The sequence below is a fragment of the Tamandua tetradactyla genome, chromosome 23 (genome assembly GCF_023851605.1).
Source record: "Tamandua tetradactyla isolate mTamTet1 chromosome 23, mTamTet1.pri, whole genome shotgun sequence".
Taxonomy (NCBI): domain Eukaryota; kingdom Metazoa; phylum Chordata; class Mammalia; order Pilosa; family Myrmecophagidae; genus Tamandua; species Tamandua tetradactyla.
In genome coordinates this window covers 6850057-6874151 of record NC_135349.1, presented here as the reverse complement: position 1 = coordinate 6874151, position 24095 = coordinate 6850057, and positions in this window count along the sequence as shown.

Here is a 24095-nt window from a genome sequence, read left to right as displayed (position 1 = left end):
AGGGGTATGGGATGTATGAGTTCTTTTTTTTTCTTATTATTTCTTTTTCCGGAGTGATGAAAACGTTCTAAAAACGATCATGGTGAAAAATACACAACTATTTGATATATTGTGCGCCATTGATTGTATAATATGGTTCGACTGTATGTTGTGGATATTTCTCAATAAGAATTTTTTTTTTTTTAAAGAGCAAACGGCAGCATTTCTGGCTCATTCATTCAAAGGAAGCCTGGAGCACCTCCTCCTCACCCCCCACTCCCCACACAAGGGACTCAGGCCCCTTGTCCTAGAGACTGAATGTGGAAGACTCTGTAGAAAAAGTGCAAGGGGAGCTCCTCCATCCTCCACAGCTTCTCCCCCATCTGTGTCTTGGAAGCACGCGGTTCCTAAATGAACCCCTTTGTGACCTGCCGGGGTGTGGGCACCTGCAGCCCAGAGATGGGAAAGCCCGGCCAGGGTCCCCTGGCCTCTTGACGTCTGCTTCCCTCTGCCAGCTGACAAGCAGCTGGAGCACAGCCTCCCCTGGGACAGGGCTGGGGTGCGGGGGAAGGAGAGTGAGAGGGCAGTCAAGGGGAACCCAGGGAGAGCAGGGGGCGTTGGGGCCAGGCTACCTTGTCGCCTGGGTTATGCTGCCGCCTCCCTGGCTCTGGATGGCGGCCACTCCCTCCCAGAGTCTGGGTCGCCACCCCTGGGGTAGCGTGGTTACTCGGCTCTGTTTCTCCTGCCTCTACTGGTCATCTCGTGTCTCCTCTTCTCTGTAAACCACATGTACGCGTGGGTATGCTTGTGCACGTGTGCATTCACACAGTGCGTGTGTGCACCTGTGCGTGTGGGAATGGGGCACACAGGGGTCTCTGCAGTGGGACCACATGCTGGCCGAGGCCCTTAGATGGGTGGCTGGTGCTGGGAGGGGCAGATACCCTCTCTGGAGCCCCCAGGGCTGGAACCTGTGGTGCCAGGGCTTGCGAGAAGGCAGGAGGGGCAGCCCGGACTCTGGGGTGCAGTTTGCTCCACTCAGCCCCTCTGTCTGTAACATGTAGGGGTGACCCAGGCAACCTAAGGCTTGGGACAGGTCCCCCCTTCTCTGGCTCAACCTTTGCATCAAACCTTCAGAAACTGTTTGAGCTGATGGCAGACCCCCTTTTAAAGCGTGTGCCCAGTCCATGGCTTTAGGTTCCAGCTAAGCGACCTCCACTGTGCCTCTGGTTCTGATGGCACTGCCAGGCCTCAGATGGGTATGTTCGACCCTGTCCTTGACATCTCCCACCTCCCGTGTCCAAAACCGTTCTAGGATCTCCTCCGCCAGGCCTGGCCTCTGAGCTGGATGCTTCCCTATCACAGGGAGTCTCATTTCCCCTCCATCCAGGCACTCAAGCGGAACACCATGGAGATTATTTTCTCCACCCCATGGGCCTTCTCTCCGATCTGGGAACAGGTGCAACCTGGGGGTTCTCCAAGACAGGAGAGGGGGGAGTGCTCCGGTCCCAGGGCCCTCAGAGTGGGATGGCTCAGGTTGGCCCAAGAGCAGGGCTGCGGAGACCTCATTTGCTGTGAGGGCCGGTGATGGAGAGCCTGATGGACACATGTCAGCGGGGAGACTCGGGGTGTCTGGGCCCCATGCACATGGGTTGAGCTGGATCAGCAAACAGGCCCTGATGCAGAGGCCTGCCCCCTGCCCGCTGCAATGAGCAGAGTGGCTTCACTGCCTTGATTAAAAACAGAAAACAACATGTGGGTGTCCCAGAAGGAGAAGAGAAGGGAAAAGGAGGAGAAAAAGTAATGGAGGAAATTATCATTGAAAATTTCCCAACTCTTATGAAAGACTTAAAATTACAGATCCAAGAAGTGCAGTGTACCCCAGAGAATAGATCCAAATAGACATACTCCAAGACATTTACTAGTCAGAATGTCAGAGGTCAAAGAGAAAGAGAGGATCTTGAAAGCAGAAAGAGAAAAGCAATCAATCACGTACAAGGGAAACCCAATAAGATTATGTGTAGATCTCTCAGCAGAAACCATGGAGGCTAGAAGACAGTGGGATGATATATTTAAATTACTAAAAGAGAAAAACTGCCAACCAAGAATTCTATATCCAGCAAAATTGTCCTTCAAAAATGAGGGAGAAATTAAAACATTTTCAGACAAAAAATCACTGAGAGACTTTGTGACCAAGAGACCAGCTCTGCAGGAAATACTAAAGGGAGCACTAGAGACAGATACGAAAAGACAAAAGAGAGAGGTGTGGAGAAGAGCATAGAAAGGAAGACTATGAGTAAAGGTAAAAAGAAGGAAAATTAGATATGACATATAAAATCCAGAAGGCAAAATAGTAGAAGAAAGTACTACCCATGCAGTAATAACTAAATGTTAATGGATTAAACTCCCCAATCAAAAGACATAGACTGGCAGAATGGATTAGAAAACAGGACCCATCTATATGCTGTCTCTACTCAAAGGACATGAGGGCAAGGACACAAACAGACATTTGCACACCAATGTTTATAACAGCATTATTTACAATTACCAAGAGATGGAAACAGGCAAAATGTCCATTAACAGATGAGTGGCTAAACAAACTGTGGCATATACATACGATGGAATATTATGCATCCGTAAGACAGAATAAAGTTATGAAGTATGTAACAACATGGATGGACCTTAAGGACATTATGCTGAGTGTGATTAGCCAAAAACAAAAGGACAAATACTGTAAGGTCTCACTGATATGAACTGACATTAGTGAATAAACTTGGAATATTTTGTTGGTAACAGAGACCATCAGGAGATAGAAATGGGGTAAGATATTAGGTAATTGGAGCTGAAAGGATACAGATTGTACAACAGGACTGAATATAAAAACTCAGAAATGGACAGCACAATACGACCTAACTGCAATACAATTATGTTAAAACACTGAATGAAGCTGAGTGTGAGAATGATAGAGGGAGGAGGGCTGGGGGCATAAATGTAATCACAAAGAAAGATAGATGATAAAAATTGGGATGGTATAATCTAGGAATGCCTAGAGTATATAATGATGCTGACTAAATGTATAAATTTAAAAAATGTTTTTGCATGAGGAAGAACAAAGGAATGTCATTACTGCAGGGTGCTGAAAATAGATGGTAATTAATATTTTAAAATTTCAACTTATGTGTGAGACTAAAGCAAAACATATTTATTTGGTACAAAATTTATATTTTGACTAGTGTATCTCCTAATATAACTTATGTAGATAGTTGGTTGAACAACATAAGTACATGGAACTTTAGGTAGGACATGAGATTTTGTTGGTTTGTCCAGAGTGATGCCCCAGTGAATCCCAGAGTGATTTGATCAGTGAGTGGAAAAGTATTTGCAAAGTCCCCTTCGGGGAATGGTGAGAATGGGGGAAAATTCAACCTCCCCAAGTTGAATTCTTGATATTCTCACAAGCAGTGTGGACAACCAAAGCTATAGGCTGAGCCCCCAGTCTTGGGGTTTGTTCATATGAAACTTAACCCCACAAAGGATAGGTCAAGCCTGCTTAAAATTAGGCCTAAGAGTCACCCCCCAGAGAACCTCTTTTGTTGCTCAGATGTGGCCTCTCTCTAGCTCCAGCCAACACAACAAGCAAACTCACCACCCTCCCCCTGTCTACGTGGGACGTGACTCCCAGGGGTGTGGACCTTCCTGGCAATGTGGGACAGAAATCCTGGAATGAGCTGAGACTCAGCATCAAGGGATTGAGAAAACCTTCTCGACCAAAAAGAGGAAGAGTGAAATGAGACTTAGTGTCAATGGCTGAGAGATTTCAAACAGAGTCGAGAGGTTATCCTGGATGTTATTCTTACGCATTAAGTAGATATCACCTTGTTATTCAAGATGTAATGGAGAGGCTGGAGGGAACTGCCTGAAAATGTAGAGCTGTGTTCCAGTAGCCATGTTTCTTGATGATGATTGTATAATGATATAGCTTTCACAATGTGACTGTGTGATTGTGAAAACCTTGTGTCTGATGCTCCTTTTATCTACCTTGTCAACAGATGAGTAAAACATATGGAATAAAAATAAATAATAAGGGGAACAAATGTTAAATTTAGTTTGAAATGCTAGTGATCAACGAAAGGGAGGAGTAAGGGGTATGATATGCAATTTTTTTTTCTGTTTTCATTTTGTTTTTCTGTTGTCTTTTATTTCTTTTTCTGAATTGATGCAAATGTTCTAAGAAATGATCATGATGATGAATCTGCAGCTATGTGATGATATTGTGAATTACTGATTATATATGTAGAACAGAATGAGCATATACTAAGAATGTTTGTGTTTCTTTTCTGTAATTTTTTTAATTAATAAAAAATTTAAAAAAAACAGAAAACAACAAACGTGGTAAGACAGATACGTGAGATTTGCCATTTTGAGCCATTTTTAAGCGCCCAATCTAGGGGCATTTATCAGACTTACAACATTGCGCCACCATCACCGCCATCCATAAGCCAAACTTTCCCAACACCCCAAACAGAAACTATGCCCTCATCGTAAGCAACAAAGCCCTACCTCCACCTTTCCCCAGCCCCTGGGAACTTCTAATCTACTTTCTATCTCTATGAATCTGCTTATTCTAGATATTTCATATAAGTGTGTACTGGTTTGCTAAAGCTGCCGGAATGCAATATACCAGAGATGGCACAGCTTTTAGATAGAAAATTTAAGTTGCAAGTTTACGGTTCCAAGGCTATAAAAATGTCCAAACTAAGGCACCCAGGAAAAGATACCTTGACTCGAGAAAGGCCAATGGGGCCAGAACACCTCGGTCGGTCAGCTGGGAAGGCACACAGCTGGTATCTGCTGGTTCTTTGATATCTGATTCAAACAGCTTCCCTGGGGGGCATATTCTTTCTGCATTTTCAAATGTCTGGGTCTCCTGGTGGCTCTGAAGCTTTTTCCAAAATGGCTGGCGCCCTCTTAAAGGACTCGAGTAAGCAACCCACCTTGAATGCGTGGAGACACATGTTCATGGAAACCACCTAATCAAAAGGTCCCACCCAACAATACTGAGTCAAGATTAAAGAATTTGGGGGGTACACTAACCGTTTCAAACTGGCACGAAGTGGAAGCATGCAGTATTTGTCCTTTTCTGTCTCTTTTTCATTCAGCGTAATGTTTTCATTGTTCTTCCATGTCGCAGTGTGTGTTGGAATTTCATTCCTTTTTATGGCTGAATAACATCCCATTGCATGGCGAGACCACGTTTTGTCTGTCTATTCAACCATGAATGGACACGCGACTGTTTCCCTCTTTCAGCTCTTGTGGACAGTGCTACTATGAGCACTGGTGCACAGCTTTCCGCCTGCGTCCTGCTTTCAGTTTTCCTGGGCATATACCTAGGAGTGGGATTGCTTGTCACGGTAGTTCCATGTTTAACCTTTGAAAGACCCCTTTGCCTCCTTTAGATTTTCTCCCCGCTGCCCCCAAAGCCCTTGTGCTTCCAGGAACGGGCACCAGGGGGTGCTGTAGGTGCTCAGCCAGGGAACCGGGACTGGCCGGCCAGGGCCAGCACTTCTGGCCTCTCTGGAGACCAGCCCCAGAGCTCCGGGTCCCCAGAGGCGCGTTTGGGCAGGTGCTGGACCATCATCCCTCACCTGGCCAGGGAGGAGAGAGGGCGCTGTGGAAGGGGCCTGGTCATCTCTCAGACAGAAGCAAACTCTGGACCCCGGGGGTGGCTCAGCTCCCTTCCCTGCTCAAACCCCTCAAGCCGCTGCCTCTCAGGTCTCCAGCCTCACCTGCTGCAGCCCACAGCCTGTGGCCACCACCTCCGTGCTCTAAAGCAGGCCCCACAGCTCTCAGAGCTCACCGTTCATTCATTCGTTCGTTCCCGGCTCCACGTCCTCTCCAGCAGAGAGAGAGGCCCCATACCCTTAGCCCCCAGCCAGCACCCCTGGGGCTGCCCTCTCGCTCCTGGACCCGCGCTGCTCTCCTCCACTCCCTGCCCATGGAACCGGGTTGAAGTCTGGCTGATGCCCAGGACAGCAGGCTCGGGGGACCGCAGGTGGCTGTTCCGGCTTCCTGTGCAGGAGACAGGCTGGTGGGCCCCCCACCGGCCGCGGTCCCCCACGTGTTCCCCCGGAGGCAGGAGGCAGCCTGGCCAAGGAGAGCCCTAAGCACCTGCAGCCCCCAGCAGGCACCGCCGCTGGTCCTCCGGCCGGGGGCGCCTGTCCCGGAAGTGGCCACCAGGGGGCGCCCGGCTCGGGGAGGGGCTGGGGCGGTGGTGGTGGGGGAGTTGGTGGGGGAGGGAAGGGCTCAGCGGCCGGTTTTCTGCAGAAATGCAGGCTCGGGTTTCCCCACCCCCACCCCAGCCCCGCATCCTCCCCACGGCTCTAGGGCGCGCAGGCTGTGTGACCTCGGTCAGGTCGCTTTGCTTTTCTGAGCCTCACCTTTGCCTTTCTGTTTCCTCGCCTCGGTTGGGGGAGGCAAGGGCACCTCCTCCAGGAGACCCTGTGCCCCGGGCGGCATGTGAGGCATCGGCAAATAGGAACCGCTGTGGCTCCTTCTGTGATTATCGCCAGTTCCACCTGCAGAAGAGAGTCGGGGCTTCCTGGACACAAAAACCAGAGAGTGGAAGCTTCCCACCCAGTTCTGAATAAGTACACCCTACCCCCTGGATGAGCCTTCAAATCCTTATGCTAAGTAAAATAAGCCAGACGCAAAAGGCAAATATCGGATGATTCTGCTTCTGCAAAATACCCGGAATGAGCAAATCCGTAGAGACAGAAAGTAGATGAGGGGCTCCCAGGGGCCGCGGGGAGGGAAAGGAGGGGTTGTGGCTTAATGAATGCAGAAAAAATCTTGATCTGGGGTGGCTGCGATGGCAACCTTATGAGTATAATTAACGACTCTGCATTGTACACTTAAAAATGGTTACAATGGGAAATTTTGTGTTAGATATATGCTACCGCAATTTTTTAAAATCCCGGTGGCAGCATTTCCCAGACATGACCTCACACAAAGTTCCAGAAACTTCCAAGCACCCGAAATAGAGATCTGTGGTGGGAAAGGGAGTGTCCCCCAATGTGTTAAACCAAGCTGAGATAACTAACCAGGTCGACCTCTGCCCTCAGACGGGCTCCCCCACCCCCCACCCCAGGATGTGGGGTCCCCCAGATACCCTCCAGGCTCTGGATTTTTCCCTGAGTGCCAAGTGACCTTCAGGAGACGGTCCCCATGATTTTTCTCCCAGCCTGGCCTACAGCTCCATCTTTAAAAATAGTTGCAGAAAAGTCCATTGCTTATTCAATGAGCTCTTTTGTAAAAGAGCACGCATAACACACCACACACACACACACACACCCTGCAGCTCTGGTTTATTTAATTCATAAAAGGCCCACTGCGTTATCAAAGGGCTGACTCATTAAAGAAAAACAGGATAATAGGAAGAGAAGGAGGGGGTGAAGCAGGGGTCAGGGGGTGGGGTTCTGGGGACCTACAGCTGGGCTGGGCTGCTGGGCACTTATCTCCAGTCCCCTCTGTGCCCCTGGAGAAATCCTTTCCCTTCTCAAGCTTTGGTTTTCTCAGCTGTATGATGGGGATAATGACAGAGCCAGGTGCTGGGGTTCAGAGATGGCTGATGATGGATGGGGAGAGCACAGCCAGGCACTGTCCCAGGCAGATTTCAGCCCTAGGCTATCTGGGTGCTTGGAAGCTTTGGGAACCAGGTGCTGGCCCATCCTCCCTGAAATCTCCAGACCCCACACTCCCTGGTTTCCCCCTACTCCTCTGCCTGTTCCTTCTCCTGTTCCTTGACTTCCTCCCAAATGTTGTCTCTCTGGGCTCTGTCCAGTGTTATTGGAAAGCGGGCCACTCTGACCTTAAGATCGGCAAGCGTCTCAAGACTTAGGTGAAAAGGGTTTCTCATTCCTAGAGAAGTGCAAAGGAGGCGAGAAGAACCGAGTGTAGGGAAGTGGGGAGTAAGGGAGTGTTTGATGGACAGTGGCTGGAGAACATCTTGCAGTGAGGTTGGCCTGTTTTGGGGGACGGGCCTGGAAGGAGGGGCTGTGGGGTGGCTCAGACTGAGAGTGAGCCTGGGAGTGTGGAAAAGCATAACTGAAATTTGGTTCACAAGTGTTTTGTTCTGATTGATTGGGTGGCGGGGGGGGGGGGTGCGGGGACAGGTCAGCTGATCATTTGTGAGACCAAGACGGGAGCAAGGAAGGCCTATGTCCGGCCTTGTCCTGGAAAGGGGGGCATCCGGGGGTCTCAGCCGAGTCATATGGGGGGAGGGTGCTCTGCGCAGTAAGCCGTTTTCCAGAGCGCAAAGAATGGGGGGGTCTCAGGGCTGGGGAAAATTCGCCACTGTTGCCTGGACCCCAGCTGTTCCCCCTGGCCCCTGAACGATGTCGCCCTGCCCTGGGAGGAGGTGGCCTTGCCGCCCTCTGAGCACAGGCCTGTCCACATCAGCCCTGAAGGTCCCCTAGCCACTCAAAGCCACCCCCCAGAACTTACCGTGTGGGGTGGAGATTGCCAGCCGCCCACCCAGCTCTGTTTTTCCATTATTCTTAGGACCATGAGCCCAGTAAATGACTACATTTTCCAGTCTGCCTTACAGCGGGAGTGGCTGATGAGATAAAAATGGACATTTTGGATGAGACTTCCACGAAGTCTCCTTAAAAGACAGGCAGATGTTTCTTTCCCTCCACCCGTGTGGCCACCATCCTGGTCCAAGCCGCTGTCATGTTTGTCGAGCTTGATGACAGTGGCTGGCTAACCAACGTCCCTGATTCCCTCCTCTCATTCTCCTTGAAGCTTCTAGAGGGATCCTTCCGAGGCAAAAATCTCACCCTGTCATTGTCCTGCTCAAGAACCTGCTATGGCTCCCCATGGCCCAGGGAGAAATCCAACCTCCATACTAAGTCTGCACAATCCCTGTCCCCAGTCCATGCCTGGGCCTCTCCCTCCACCTCTGGCCCCGCATCTCCCAACAAAAACATACCATGAGCCACATGTCATTTAAATATGTTTAGTATTTTTTCATTAATTTTTTTCTTTTATTTGCGTTAGTTTCACGTCATATTAAAAAATAAAAAAGAAGCAGATCAGATTCTTCTCATAATACATTTTATTTAATGCACTCGGCCCAAAATATTACCATTTCGACATGTGATCTGTATAAAATTTATTAATGAGATATCTTGCCCTCATGTTTTCATACTTCGTCTTCGCCATCTGGCGTGTCTTTTACTCTTGCAGCACATTCCAACTGGGTCCATATTTAGAGATGATAAAAAATTACAGTTGCAAAAGCAGGCTCTCACATTCAGCCAAACATAATTACAAGCTTTCCAATAATTGAGTTAATTCATTATCAGTTTTTAAGTTTTGATTCTAATTAATTCGAATTAGACAACAATTTTAAATGCGGTTCCTCAGACCCACCGGACACATTTCGGGTGCGGCCACACGGGGCTGCCAGCTGTCACACTGTGGGACATGGCCTCAGTGCCCAAGCTGAGACGTCCAACAAGCTCTCTGCGATGGCGAGAGTGCGCCAGGCACGTGCTGGCCAGTGCAGCGGGGCTTTTGAGCACCGAGGAACTTGAATCCATGTGGTTGGTCAAGATTCTTTGATTTAAATGTTAATAGACACATCTGGACAGGGTTGCCCTACTGGGGGGTACAGATCCAGGCACCCCGAGAAGATTTTATTCCCCTGGACGCAACACGGTGGCTCTCGGCATGAGAGCTTGCACTGCTGAAACATTTTAACCTCTCTGCAGTCTTCCCCTTGTCCGGGTCTCAAATGCTAATTAGCTGTCAGGGGCCTCTCTTCCGTGGACCCCTGTCACCCTCTTTCTCTCCCCATCCTTTTACAATGAATTGTAATTCATTATTCAGTTTCTCTTCCCGGATGGAAGATGATCTCCATGAGGGCATATGGCTATATCTGCTCCATTCATTTTACCCTGAGTATCTTGGGACTAGTGCATAGCGGGCATTCCATATGTACTGAGTGAATGAATGAATGAGTGAATGAATGAATGACATGACACCACCTGGGATTCCTCTGTTAGAAAGAATTATTTCCCCTATGGTTAAGTGTTGCCCTTCTCTGCTTCTCACACTCAGCGCCTACCTTTTCAGGCCAACAAATTCCTGATGCTGTGCTAATGTAAGCGGCTGCTTATTAAGAGCTTCCACTGCTTTAGGAGGCATGAGGAGCACTTTACACCCATAAGCACATTTTATCCGCACCTCAGTCCTATGATGTAGGTGATCTTGTTGCTGAATGTTAAAGGTGAGGAAATGAGGCACAGAGAGGTTTAGTAGCTTGTTGAAGGTCACACAGCCAGGAAGTGGCAGAACCGGGCAATTGGTCAAAATGACTTCAGAAGAAATGACTTTCCAACTCTTTTGAGCATTCCATGGTAAGAAGTACATTTTACATTCAGAACCAGTACATCCCAACACACACACAGACACACCTGAAAAAAGAGATTCACTAAATATTACTTACACTTATTTGCAATGCATTCTGGTTTGTTCCTTTAGGCTATCTCTTAAAAAAAAAAAAACTGGTTGTGACCTGCTGAATCAATTTCTTGACCCACTCCACTCCACTGTTTTTTTTTAATTAAAAAAAAATTTTTAAACATAGCAACATACAAACACAAACATTCTTTTTTTTGCATATTCATCATCATGATCATTTCTTAGAACATTTGCATCAATTCAGAAAAAGAAATAAAAAGACAACAGAAAAAGAAATAAAAACAGAAAAAAAAGTTGTACATACCCCTTACCCCTCCTTTTCATTGATCACTAGCATTTCAAACTAAATTTATTCTAACATTTGTTCCTCCTAATGTTTATTTTTATTCCATGTGTTCTACTCATCTGTTGACAAGGTAGATAAAAGGAACATCAGACACACGGTTTTCACAATCACAAAGTCACATTGTGAAAGCTATATCATTACACAATCATCATCAAGAAACATGGCTACAGGAACACAGCTCTACATTTTCAGACACTTCCTTCCATCCTCTCCATTATACCTTAACTAAAAAGGTGATCTCGAGCAGCCGACCCGCCCACCCTCCTTCTCCCCTCTCTTTCTCCGCCGGCCCGCCGCGCGGTGCCCACGCCCCGCAGCAGCCGACCCGCCCGCCCTCCTTCTCCCCTCTCTTTCCCCTCCTGCTCCGGGGGCTCTCCAACCACCACGGTGCCCTCTTCCCCTGCCTTCACCGGCTCCTCCGCCACCAGCCTCGACAGCCTTGCCGCCCTCACCTTTCCTCCTCCAGAACAGCTACTGGGGGAGTGGAGACAATACAGAGCAGCTCCCGGAGCCACGACGGAGATCAAAGGGACAGCGTACTCCATCCTGGAACGGCTGACTGTCTGGGAGAACCAGCTCCGGTGAGAACACCGAGGGACGCGGGCTTTCCTGGGCGGGACGGCAAGCGGCCGGAGTCCCTCCCTTCCTCCTTCCCAGGCCAGCTGGCAGAATTGGGCAGGCGGTCTCCTCAGGCTGCGGCGGCTGGCATCCCCACCACGCGAGGCCCCCCAGACCAACTGAAAGAGTTGGGTCAGAAATCCCCAGACTGCGGAGAACGGTGACCAGGGGGTCCCTTCCAAACACGTGACTCCCCGGTCCGCCTGGGAACAGTGCACTCTCCCGGGCTGCGACAGCTGGCGCCCTTCCGCCACACTTGGAGCCCCGGGCCGACTAGGAAATTTGGTCGAGCGCTCTCACGTGCTGCGGCGGCCGGCGACCCTCCCCGCGTTTGGACCCCTGGGCCGGCTGGCACTCTTCCAAGACGCTTCGGCTAACAAACCTCCCCTACGGCGAGAGTTTTCCAGAGTTAAAGGACCCACAGCAACTTTTACTGGTGGATCCCGTAGACAAACGTGTGCCACGAGTGCCACCTACTGGGCAGGATAAGAAAAACAGAACCAGAGATTTCACAGAAAAATCTTACAACCTGTGGGGTCCAACACTCAGGGAAATCTGACTAAATGCCCAGACGCCAGCAGAAGATAACGGATCACGCTCAGAAAATTGAAAATATGGCCCAGTCAAAGGAACAAACCAATAGTTCAAATGAGATACAGGAGCTGAAACAACTAATGCTGAATATACGAACAGAAATGGAAAACCTCTTCAAAAACGAAATCGATAAATTGAGGGAGGACATGAAGAAGACATGGGCTAAACATAAAGAAGAAATAGAAAAACTGAAAAAACAAATCACAGAGCTTATGGAAGTGAAGGATAAAGTAGAAAAGATGGAAAAAACAATGGATACCTACTATGATAGATTTAAAGAGACAGAAGATAGAATTAGTGATTTGGAGGATGCAACATCTGAATTCCAAAAAGAAACAGAAACTATCCGGAAAAGAATGGAAAAATTCGAACAGGGTATCAGGGAACTCAAGGACAATATGAACCGCACAAATATATGTGTTGTGGGTGTCCCAGAAGGAGAAGAGAAGGGAAAAGGAGGAGAAAAACTAATGGAAGAAATTATCACTGAAAATTTTCCAACTCTTATGAAAGACCTAAAATTACAGATCCAAGAAGTGCAGCGCACCCCAAAGAGATTAGACCCAAATAGGCATTCCCCAAGACACTTATTAGTTAGAATGTCAGAGGTCAAAGAGAAAGAGAGGATCTTGAAAGCAGCGAGAGAGAAGCAATCCATCACATACAAGGGAAACCCAATAAGACTATGTGTAGATTTCTCAGCAGAAACCATGGAAGCTAGAAGACAGTGGGATGATATATATAAGTTACTAAAAGAGAAAAACTGCCAACCAAGACTTCTATATCCAGCAAAATTATCCTTCAAAAATGAGGGAGAAATTAAAACATTCTCAGACAAAAAGTCACTGAGAGAATTTGTGACCAAGAGACCAGCTCTGCAAGAAATACTAAAGGGAGCACTAGAGTCAGATACAAAAAGACAGAAGAGAGAGATATGGAGAAGAGTGTAGAAAGAAGGAGAGTCAGATATGATATATATAATACAAAAGGCAAAATGGTAGAGGAAAATATTATCCAAACAGTAATAACTCTAAATGTTAATGGACTGAATTCCCCAATCGAAAGACATAGACTGGCAGAATGGATTAAAAAACAGGATCCTTCTATATGCTGTCTACAGGAAACGCATCTTAGACCCAAAGATAAATATAGGTTGAAAGTGAGAGGTTGGGAAAAGATATTTCATGCAAATAACAACCAGAAAAGAGCAGGAGTGGCTATACTAATATCCAACAAATTAGACTTCAAATGTAAAACAGTTAAAAGAGACAAAGAAGGACACTATATACTAATAAAAGGAACAATTAAAGAAGAAGACATAACAATCATAAATATTTATGCACCGAACCAGAATGCCCCAAAATACGTGAGGAATACACTGCAAACACTGAAAAGGGAAATAGACACATATACCATAATAGTTGGAGACTTCAATTCCCCACTCTCATCAATGGACAGAACATCTAGACAGAGGATCAATAAAGAAATAGATAATCTGAATATTACTATAAATGAGCTAGACTTAACAGACATTTATAGGACATTACATCCCACAACAGCAGGATACACCTTTTTTTTCAAGTGCTCATGGATCATTCTCAAAGATAGACCATATGCTGGGTCACAAAGCAAGTCTTAACAAATTTAAAAAGATTGAAATCATACACAACACTTTCTCAGATCATAAAGGAATGAAGTTGGAAATCAATAATAGGCGGAGTGCCAGAAAATTCACAAATACATGGAGGCTCAACAACACACTCTTAAACAACAAGTGGGTCAAAGAAGAAATTGCAAGAGAAATTAGTAAATACCTAGAGGCGAATGAAAATGAAAACACAACATATCAAAACTTATGGGACGCAGCAAAGGCAGTGCTAAGAGGGAAATTTATTGCCCTAAATGCCTTTATCAGAAAAGAAGAAAAGGCAAAAATGCAGGAATTAACTGTCCACTTGGAAGAACTGGAGAAAGAACAGCAAACTGATCCCAAAGCAAGCAAAAGGAAAGAAATAACAAAGATTAGAGCAGAAATAAATGAAATTGAAAACATGAAAACAATAGAGAAAATCAATAAGCCCAGAAGTTGGTTCTATGAGAAAATCAATAAGATTGATGGGCCCTTAGCAAGATTGACAAAAAGAAGAAGAGAGAGGATGCAAATAAATAAGATCAGAAATGGAAGAGGAGACATAACTACTGACCTCACAGAAATAAAGGAGATAATAACAGGATACTATGAACAACTTTACGCTAATAAATACAACAATTTAGATGAAATGGACGGGTTCCTGGAAAGACATGAACAACCAACTTTGACTCAAGAAGAAATAGATGACCTCAACAAACCAATCACAAGAGATTGAATTAGTCATTCAAAAGCTCCCTAAAAAGAAAAGTCCAGGACCAGACGGCTTCACATGTGAATTCTATCAAACATTCCAGAAAGAACTAGTACCAACTCTCCTCAAACTCTTCAAAAATATCGAAGTGGAGGGAAAACTACCTAATTCATTCTATGAAGCCAACATCACCCTCATACCAAAACCAGGCAAAGATATTACAAAAAAAGAAAACTACAGACCAATCTCTCTAATGAATACAGATGCAAAAATCCTCAATAAAATTCTAGCAAATCGTATCCAACAACACATTAAAAGAATTATACATCATGACCAAGTAGGATTCATCCCAGGTATGCAAGGATGGTTCAACATAAGAAAATCAATTAATGTAATACACCATATCAACAAATCAAAGCAGAAAAATCACATGATCATCTCAATTGATGCAGAGAAGGCATTTGACAAGATTCAACATCCTTTCCTGTTGAAAACACTTCAAAAGATAGGAATACAAGGGAACTTCCTTAAAATGATAGAGGGAATATATGAAAAACCCACAGCTAATATCATCCTCAATGGGGAAAAATTGAAAACTTTCCCCCTAAGATCAGGAACAAGACAAGGATGTCCACTATCACCACTATTATTCAACATTGTGTTAGAAGTTCTAGCCAAAGCAATTAGACAAGAAAAAGAAATACAAGGCATCAAAATTGGAAAGGAAGAAGTAAAACTATCATTGTTTGCAGACGATATGATACTATATGTCGAAAATCCGGAAAAATCCACAACAAAACTACTAGAGCTAATAAATGAGTACAGCAAAGTAGCAGGCTACAAGATCAACATTCAAAAATCTGTAGCTTTTCTATACACTAGTAATGAACAAGCTGAGGGGGAAATCAAGAAACGAATCCCATTTACAATCACAACTAAAAGAATAAAATACCTAGGAATAAATTTAACCAAAGAGACAAAAAACCTATATAAAGAAAACTACAAAAAACTGCTAAAAGAAATCACAGAAGACCTAAATAGATGGAAGGGCATACCGTGTTCATGGATTGGAAGACTAAATATAGTTAAGATGTCAATTCTACCTAAATTGATTTACAGATTCAATGCAATACCAATCAAAATCCCAACAACTTATTTTTCAGAAACAGAAAAACCAATAAGCAAATTTATCTGGAAGGGCAGGGTGCCCCGAATTGCTAAAAGTATCTTGAGGAAAAAAAACGAAGCTGGAGGTCTCATGCTGCCGGACTTTAAGGCATATTATGAAGCCACAGTGGTCAAAACAGCATGGTACTGGCATAAAGATAGACATATCGACCAACAGAATCGAATAGAATGCTCAGATATAGACCCTCTCATCTATGGACATTTGATCTTTGATAAGGCAGGCAAGCCAACTCACCTGGGACAGAACAGTCTCTTCAATAAATGATGCCTAGAGAACTGGATGTCCATATGCAAAAGAATGAAAGAGGACCCGTATCTCACACCCTATACAAAAGTTAACTCAAAATGGATCAAAAATCTAAACATTAGGTCTAAGACCATAAAACAGTTAGAGGAAAATGTAGGGAGATATCTAATGAATCTTACAATTGGAGGCAGTTTTATGGACCTTAAACCTTAAGCAAGAGCACTGAAGAAAGAAATAAATAAATGGGAGCTCCTCAAAATTAAACACTTTTGTGCATCAAAGAACTTCATCAAGAAAGTAGAAAGATAGCCTACACAATGGGAGACAATATTTGGAAATGGCATATCAGATAAAGGTCTAGTATCCAGAATTTATAAAGAGATGGTTCAACTCAACAACAAAAAGACAGCCAACCCAATTACAAAATGGGAAAAAGACTTGAACAGACACCTACCAGAAGAGGAAATACAAATGGGCAAAAGGCACATGAAGAGATGCTCAATGTCCCTGGCCATTAGAGAAATGCAAATCAAAACCACAATCAGATATCATCTCACACCCACCAGAATGGCCATTATCAACAAAACAGAAAATGACAAGTGCTGGAGAGGATGCGGAGAAAGAGGCACACTTATCCACTGTTGGTGGGAATGTCAAATGGTGCAACCACTGTGGAAGGCAGTTTGGCGGTTCCTCAAAAAGCTGAATATAGAATTGCCATACGACCCAGCAATACCATTGCTGGGAATATACTCAAAGGACTTAAGGGCAAAGACACAAACGGACATTTGCACACCAATGTTTATAGCAGCGTTATTTACAATTGCAAAGAGATGGAAACAGCCAAAATGTCCATCAACAGAAGAATGGCTAAATAAACTGTGGTATATACATACGATGGAATATTATGCAGCTTTAAGACAAGATAAACTTATGAGGCATGTAATAACATGGATGGACCTAGAGAATATTATGCTGAGTGAGTCCAGCCAAAAACTAAAGGACAAATACTGTATGGTCCCACTGATGTGAACAGACATTCAAGAATAAACTTGAAATATGTCATTGGTAACAGAGTCCAGCAGGAGTTAGAAACAGGGTAAGATAATGGGTAATTGGAGCGGAAGGGATACAGACTGTGCAACAGGACTAGATACAAAAACTCAAAAATGGACAGCACAATAATACCTAATTGTAAAGTAATCATGTTAAAACACTGAATGAAGCTGCATCTGAGCTATAGGGTTTTTTTGTTCTCGTTTTTTTACTATCATTACTACTTTTATTTCTTTTCTCTATATTAACATTTTATATCTTTTTCTGTTGTGTTGCTAGTTCCTCTAAACCGATGCAAATGTACTAAGAAACGATGATCATGCATCTATGTGATGATGTTAAGAATTACTGAGTGCATATGTAGAACGGTATGATTTCTAAATGTTGTGTTAATTTCTTTTTTTATTTTTATTTTTTTTTCTTTTTTTCTTTCTTTCCGTTAATAAAAAAAATAAAAAATAAGAATAACTCTCAAAAAAAAAAAAAAAGGTGATCTCTATATAATGCATAAGAATAACCTCCAGGATAACCTCTGGACTCTGTTCAAAATCTCTCAGCCATTGACACTTTATTTTGTTTCATTCCTCTCTTCCCCGTTTTGGTTGAGAAGGCTTTCTCAATCCTTTGATGCTGAGTCCCAGCTCATTCTTGGATTTCTGTCCCACGTTGCCAGGGAGGTCCACATCCCTGGGAGTCATGTCCCACATAGACAGGGGGAGGGCAGTGAGTTTACTTGTGTTGGCTGAGAGAGAGAGAGAGAGAGAGAGAGAGGCCACATCTGCGCAACAAAAGAAGTTCTCCAGGGGTGACTCTTAGGCCTAATTTTAAGTAGGCTTAGCCTATCCTTTGTGGGGATAAGTTGCATATGAACAAACCCCAAGATTGAGGGCTTGGCCTATTGCTTTGGTTGTCTCCACTGCTTGTGAGAATATCATGAGATCTCCACTTGGGGAAGTTGAATTTTCCCCCTTTCTCGCCATTCCCCCAAGGGGACTTTGCAAATACTTTTTTATTCACTGTTCAAGTCACTCAGGAATTTATCGGGGCATCACTCTGGACAAACCTACAAAATTTCATGCCCTACTCAAGGTTCCATGTACTTATGGTGTTCAATTAAGCTGTCCACATAAGTCATATTAGGAAATGCACTTCCACTCCACTGTTTTTGCAGGCATTTTATTAGAGAACATTTCCTCATGAAAAGTAAAAAGTAGAATATAATGCTGTGGCCCCCAGCACCAGCTTCAACCCTTCTCTGCTTGTAGCCAGTCCCACTTCTCCACCTGGCCCACTTCCCCTCCTGTCTTATTTTGAAGAGATTCCCAGGTCTGATGTCGTCAAATAGGCAAAATACTTTGGCGTCTCTGATGGTTCTTGGCTGACGTGTCCTCCCTCCAGGTGGGGCAGGGTGGGACCCAGGAACTTTGGGGTACTTTAGTGAAGAAGATGGAAGCTCTGCCCACCTCACCGTCTCGCGCCCCAGAACTGCCTCCTTTGGGTGGCGGGGAAAGGGGAGGCCGGGGATGCACCGGGCCCTGCCTGCACAGACCTCCAGCTGTGTTCAAGACCCTGGCCGTAGCTACTGGGGAGAGCTGCTCCTTGAAGGCTTCTGGCGTGAAGACGCACTGGTTGCAGCTGACCTCTACTGGGCCCTGATCCCCGCTGAGACCTGACCCCTGCTGGGCTCTGACAATCCCCTGGGCCCTGACCCCCCCAGGCCCTGACTCCCCATTGAGCCCTGACCCCCCACACTGGGCCCTGACACCCCCCCCGCTGGGCCCTGACACCCCCCCCCCCGGGGCCCTGACCCCCCCCCCACTGGGCCCTGACACCTCCCCCGCTGGGCCCTGACCCCCCACACTGGACCCTGACACCCCCCCCCCGCTGGGCCCTGACCACCCCCCCCCACCCCGGCTGGACCCGGCCCCAGGTGACCTGCAGGCCGTGAGGACCGAGCTGACATGTGTCAGCCAAGCCCAACTCCGGCGCCCTGCCCAGCCGCTTGGAATGGATTGCTGGGGAGCAAAGGGCCAACCCAGGTGGCAAGGCAAAGGGTGATCATGGTGAGCGGCGGTGGACACAGCTTCCCAAGAGGGCTCAGCTTCCGCGGCAGGCGCGCCAGGCTCGGGAGGGACGCGTTGCAGGGAAGCCCCGCAGCCGGTGCCCACGCAGGTGCGGAGGGCAGGGCCTTACAGGGAGCGGTCTGACAGGCCGTCAGGAGGACACTGGTGGGCCCTGCCCCGGGCCTCAAGCCGGACACCCACCCCTGGATGTCACCCCTGGAGGGTACCGCTGCCACGCGCCCCAGCCAGCGCCCCCCCTCCTCCAGCCGAGCTTCCGGGCTCCCCTTCCCCACGCAGCCCCTGTCCGCACCGCCCAGGCAGAGGACGCAGAGCTCCTTGCACGCTGCCTCCCTTCCCAGGACACGCCCAGGCTGGGGATTTGCCTATAGGTCTGGAGAGGGGAGGCAGCTCTGACGATAAAAAGATTGGATCCTCCCCCCACACCTCCACCAAAAGAAAAAATGTAGAACTGTTCTACAACTCAGTCTGCAATCTGGATTCCCGTTGTGCGAGCCCATGGGGAGCACGGCGCATCAGGGGTGCTGCTTTTAGTTTAGCCGTGGCCCAGTGTAATCCGGATTACCAAAGCCAGAAGCCGGAAAGCCAAAGAAAGGAGAGGACTTCGTCGTGTGACGGGAAAGCCAAGGTTCCCCAGCAGACAGCTCCAGAGCCAACCTGAGGGAGGAAGCCGGCCTTGCCCGTATCTTCATGTTGGACCTGTGGCCCCTGGAGCCGTGAGCCAAGGAATGCTGGCTGTTGAAGGCAGGCCCTCGTGGGGTGTGTGTCCCAGCAGCCCAGGCCTGGAGGGGGGCTGGAGGGGGCTTGAACTGGCCCAGGTTGTGGACCAGCCTTGCAGATCCAGCAGTGCCACGGGGGAAGGGGGAGCTGTCTCTGTTTAGTCAACCCCTGATGGGCTCGACGAGCCTTGAAGCTTCATCTGGACAGAGGGAGACAAGGCGTGGGGGTGAGAATCAGGCCAGGGTTAGCTCCCAGAGTAGAATTGGCAGGAGGGACTTCCAGGGATCCCCTAGTTTCAGTTTGCAGACATCCAAGCTGTGCTGGAGCCTAGAAAGAGCCACCTCCGGGCAGCGGGGAGTCCCCGAAACTCTGTGGTGCTGATTCACACCCGGCGGGGAAGGGACAGCTGACAGTGGGAAAGGGGACGCGGCTTCAGCCTGCAGAAGAATCCCCAGGGAGCTGGCCGGAGGCTGGCTTCCTTCCCGGGCCCCAGGTGGGGGACAAGTCCAGCCAATCCTGCTTAAACGCGACAGGATGAGGTAACCCCAGCCAACCAGCAGGCTTGGGGCTTCTGGAAGAGAGGGGGGAGTGTTAGAAGGGAGTCAAGTGCCGTGGGCTCCGCTGGGTTCCCCCAGACGCACCCCCACGTGCACACCTGGGTGGCAGGTCTGCACACCTGCGTAGGCGTGCTCGCAGCGTGCACCCACGTGGGCAGGCGACCTCCCCCCTGCCTCCGCCACCTGCACTCTCTGTTCCTAGAGGTGTCGTGTCCTAGAAATCCCTTTCCATCCCAGCACATCTTGGAAGCTGCAGCCAATTTTCATTCCTGCCATGAAGTTCCCGCACAGACCCTGCCAGGAGCGTCCCTTTTCCATTCATCTCGGGCGCGGGGGAGGAGCCCTGCAGCTGGTCTCTGTAGCATTTTCATCCACACAACAGGCTCCTGGGCACGTAGGGCCTGGAAGCCGGATGCGGCTCCAGAAGCAGGACCGACCACCAGACCAGACTGCGGGAGGTAGGGAAGCCGACAGAGGCTCCCACCTGCCTTTCCTGCCTCTGACCCCGTATCTCTGTCCTAGGAACCAGGGGTCCCGTCTGTGTCCACCCAAAAGTCCAGCATCTGTCCCGCGGCCTTGCCCCCAGTAGGTGTGTTAATTCCGACCCCTGAGAAGCAGAGGCCAAAACAGGATTAAACGTGCACGGATTTTATTAGAGGAAATGCCTGAATGAGAGAAGAGGGGCAAGAGGCTGGGAAAGGGACACCGAACCATGGGAAAGGAGCAGTCTCCGGTGATGGCCTGAGCTGTCTCGGGAAGTTTCTGCAAGACCCTTGCAAGGCTCTTGGGGAATTATTGAGGTGAAGTTAGTGGTCAGAGCTCCGAGTGCCCCGGGAATGGCTTGCCTCATCCTCCCTGCCGCCGCAGTCGTGGTCTGGGAGATGTCCAGGGAAAGGGTGGCCTTGGCGCAAGCCCCAGAGAGCAGCATCTGGGGTCCCCCTGGTGGGCCTCTCAGTGACTCAGTTTACACATCTGCAAAATAGGGGTGTAGGCACCTCCCTTCTCACATTGTCAGGGGCTATGACAGATGGCATCTAGGAAAGGCTCCAGCCCAAGACCCCGCATACAGCAGGTACTTAATGCATGCTTGTTCAACAAAAAAATGAGTGTATGAAAGCCTCCAGCCCAGCCCGCTGCCTGCACGCCCCGCACAAAGAGCAGATGCTCAATGCATGCTTGTTCAACAAATGAATGAATAAATGAAAGTGCTCCCAGCCCAGGAACCCTGCACACAGCAGGCACTCAATGCATGCTTGCTCAACGAATGAATAAATGAGCAAAAGCCCCCAGCCCAGCCCTTGGCACACCTAGGCGCTCAATGCATGCTTGTTCAACAAATGAGTGAATAAATGAAAGCCCCTCAGCCCAGGGCCCCTACACCCAGCAGGCACTCAATGCATGCTTGCTCAATGAATGAATAAATGAACGAAAGATCCCAGCCCAGCCCTTGGCACACACTAGGTGCTCAATGCATGCTTGTTCAACAAGTGAATGAATGAATGCACGAATGAAAGCCCCCCCACCCCCAGCCCCTGGCGCACAGCTGATCCTTAGGAAGTGGAGGGCTGAGGACATGGGGGCCAGCGTGGCCTGTACATTACTCACAGCCACAGCTGCAGCTGGATGGGATCTAAGGGTCCTGGGTCCAAGTGCTGGGAGCACCAGCCCCAGTTGCACAGTGAGAGCTGAGCTCGTTATGTGGGGCCTTTTTGATGAATTATAAAGAGCCCCAGCCCCGTGTGGAGACTGGAGAAAGGAAGAAATAAGAGGCCTCCGGCGGGAATGCATGTTTTATTTCTGGAGCAAGAGGGATTCTGCATCTTTCCTGGGGGAACTGAACCTTCCTGCAGAATGACCCAGTGGGCCCCTTGTCGCGGCCAGGACACAGGAGGACAAAAGGACAGGAAATCAGGTGTCAGCTCCTTTTAGGGGACTTGTCCTTGTTATGTTTGGGAGCCTGGGCTGTGTCATCTCCCGGAAAACTGAAGAGGTGAGTGTGTGTTTCTCTCTGTTCCTTGAGGTGGGGAGACCCTGCCCTTCTGGCCTGGGTACCATTGGGCAGCCCTCCTTGCAGACAAGAATTCAGAGGGCGGTAGGCGGTGGGTGGTGCAGGGCTCATAGTCCTGGGAGCTTCTGCTTCCATCCCATGCTCTCCTCAGCCTGCCTCCTGATCTCGCCTTCCTGGTCTCTGATGCACCCCCACCCTTCCCGACCCATAGACTCCAGCCTGCACCTCTCTCATTCACCCCCCACATCCAATCTGTCAACCATCCCCTTCACAATTTGTCCAGAATTGTCCATTTCTTACAATTTTCACCACTTGCACCACGTCTGAGTGGTCACCACCTCTCGCCTGCGTTTCTGTTGTAGCTTCTGCTCTTGTGCCCTCAGGCCTATTCTCAACACAGCAGCCTGGAGAGACCTAGAACATGTCACGCTCCTGCTCAGCCCCTCCAGAGTCTCCCAGTCTCCCTCTAGCCCCTCTGCCTCCCCCTGTTTCTTATGGCTTATCTCCCATATTGATCTCTCCCTCAGCTGCACACCTGTTCTGCCATTCTGCCCTGCCTCAGGGCCTTTGCACATGCCGTTTCCACTGCTCGGAAGATTCTTCCCACAGCTGTTTGCCGATCTTGCTCCCTCGCTTCCTTTTGGACACCTTGTCAAAGTGTCCTGGGCTCCCCACATATCACGTTCTGCCCAGTTGCCCACAGGCAAAGTGTTTCCCCATAGCGCCCACCAACACTTTGGGGATGTATTTATTTATTTATTGCGTCTCCCCTCCCTAGAGCAGAAGTATCAGTCTCTCGTATCATTAATACTCAGAACAGTGCCAGGCACACAGTAGGCACTTAATAAATGTTGAATGAATGACTACGAGATGATTCTGCCATATATCAAGGACCGGGGATGTGCAGTGAGCCCCGTCCCTGCTTCTTGGAGCTTAAAGTCACTCCAGGGGGCTGAGAGCTGGGGTGTCTGCAGCTGTCCCTGCAGGCTCTCTCTCTCCTCACATTCGGGGCAGCCCAGAAATGCAGGCAGTTGACACCCCAAGCACCTGTAGCCAGCAGCCCTGGCGCAGCGGGAGAACAGCCTGATCCCCCCACCCTTAGGTGGGACCACGCCAAGGTGTGATCAGTGTCCATGCAGGAACCTGCTCGGCCTTGCACCTGGATTGCCTCCTTCCCTTCCCTGCTCTGTCATCGGGGTGCATCCCCCCAGTAAATGACTGTGCTTGAACCCTTGGCCTGGAGCTCAGGCAGGCTCCACCAGTGTCCTCATGTCTCTGTAACTTCTGTCAACAGGCTCCACTGGTCCTGGTGCAGGGACATCTGCCCCTGGGGATATGCTGGCTGCCATTTGGTTTCACCACGGCCTCCAGTACCCAGAGACAACACTTGCTCTCTCTAAATGCACAACACGTGGCACCTGAACTCTAGGTTCCTTATGTGATTTGGCTCATGGAATCCACACACGTACCCAGAGACAGGTGACTATCATTATCTCCAGAAACGTGGGCTTTCTTTTTTACATTTTTTTTATTGTAAAATATAACATATATATAAAGCAAAGAAAGAAAAAAAAGCAATGATTTTCAAAGCGCACGTCAACAAATAGTTACAGAACAGATCCCAGAGTTTGTCATGGGCAACTATTCCACCATCTCAGAGTTTTCCTTCTAGCTGCTTCCAAACACTGGAGGCTAGAAGGAATATTAACATAGTGATTCAGCAGCCAGACTCGTTTGCCGAGTCCTGTTCTCTCCGTTATACTTCCTCCTTCTCCTTTGATCCTTCTCCCAATCTGTAGGAACCCTAGGCCACACCCATTCTGGCCTTTTCATGTTGAGAAGCGGTGTTCACACTGCAGAATAGGGAGATGTGATTA